Raw genomic sequence first — 1,963 nt, 5'->3', positions numbered from 1 at the left:
CGGGGGCAGGGGCAGAGCCCCGGCGGAGAATGCGATCGTCAGCCGGCGGCGCCTCACCCGCAGAGCCGGCGTTCCTGCCCGGCCTGTGCCCCTCGGCCGCACCGGGAGCGTGCCCGTAAAGAAATCAGCATCCCCATCCTGAGCACCTCAGGAAACCTCCGCACTGCTTTGCTTCATAAGTTAATAAAGGTTACCAAGCACATACCCGCGCTTTACATACGCTCCAGAGAGGCCTACCAGCATAGCCTGCGGAGCATGGATATATCCATACATGCAACCTGCTGCCCCCTACCTTGTATGCAGAGCTTGCGTAGGACTAAGGAACCAAAGTTAGATTTTGTCAAAAAAGTTAGATTTCCAAAGGAGAAATGCAAAAAGACATCCCTCAGCTTGTGAGTGGCGCTGCCCGAGCACACCGGCCTGTGCTGCCGCAGCCGAGGCACTGCACTCCAGTGAAGGACCTTCCTCCTGCTCCTTCAATAACAGGATCTGCTTGACATGGTTCCCCAGGGAATGGGCTTCCCTCCGTGTCCTCCTGCTCCCTTGGACAGTGAGGCTGGAAGTTAATGTTGTGTCAGACTCCAAAGCAGGGAGGAGGCAGTTTAAGAGGCATGGGGCATCTCTCTAGCTTGCTGGGAGTCCTGCAGCTTTTGACCACAGCCCTGGTCCTTCTGCCACTGGATCGTCTCCTCACTTGGGTTCATACAGCTTCATGCAATAAAGCATTGCCATTCATTGATTACTTTCAGGGGATTTTTATATCTTTGCAATGATTTAATACAAGGTTTGGAAATCCTTTACAAAGGAATTGACTCTGCAATATCATTGTAGTGTCTGCTACATTAATTTTTTCTAGGGATGGATAAGTATCCCCAAGAGCCAAAGACAGATTGAGATACGTTCCTGCAACAAGCCTTTGCATATTTGTCTTGTTTTTAGAATATCGTTGAAGTTTCCCTGGAGAAATTCAAGAGCTAATCTGTGCTTAATGATGTTTCATGTAGATCATCACTGTGGGAGTGGTAGAAGTATCTTTCCTGCAATATCTAAACATAGTATCTAGCATGGATGGAGGGACACTGACAAAAATGAGCCTGTAAAATTATTTTTAGTTGTGTGATACATGTGTTCTGATACTTGACGCTAGCCACAATATTCTGCTGCCTTTAGGATGTAACATAATTTTTTCCATCAAGAAAAAAAATAGGAGCTTAGAGTCTAACTCTGTCCCCAGGGCAGGATCTGCTGAGCTTAAACCACCCTGGACTCCCTTTGGTGAAATGTGTCAAGGAAAAAAAGAGAGCCTGCCTCCTCCCTGAGAGACTTAGCTCAGGGCTTGAGGTACTGCTGGGGGCTCCTCCCTAACAGCCAACCTGCATCACCTTTCTAGCAATGCAAACCACTGTTATTAGGCCCTTCTGCAGTAATTCGATGAAAGGAAGCTCTTTCTAGCAGGTCTTTTGAGTTACAAACTCTTATCACATTTTTTGCAGCCTTTTCAAGACTAAACAACAGCTTATTTCAAATTTCTCTTAGAACTTGGTCCCTTTGAAGAAGTCAGGCCCTAGCAAAGCCATGTAAAAATCCCAACCCTCCCTTCAGATATTGCTCTGATTTTTTGCATTGCTGACTCCTGTAAGAGCAGCTGCTCCTACACACACCAGTCCTGCAAGAGCCTTCAATGAAGCAATAAAAAGCCATCCTCTGACAGAAATGGGAGACTCCTCCCTGGCTAAGTGCTGCCACCCCCGTAATTCGGATGCTCCCAGACTATAAAGCAGCCATTTTCCACTCTGCTGGAGCTGTAGCAATGTAGTTATTTTAGTGGGCCTAGGCAATCAGTGCTGCTTGTGTAGGCAGATCTTGCCTTATATAGGTGCTCTAGATGGAAACGAAAGCATTTGTGATTTGCAACAGAACAGTCGGTTCCTGTGTCATTCAGGGTGAGTAGTCTCCTGGCCTG

This window comes from Geospiza fortis, unplaced genomic scaffold (assembly GCF_000277835.1).
Source record: "Geospiza fortis unplaced genomic scaffold, GeoFor_1.0 scaffold112, whole genome shotgun sequence".
Lineage (NCBI taxonomy): Eukaryota > Metazoa > Chordata > Aves > Passeriformes > Thraupidae > Geospiza > Geospiza fortis.
This window is presented reverse-complemented; position numbering follows the sequence as displayed.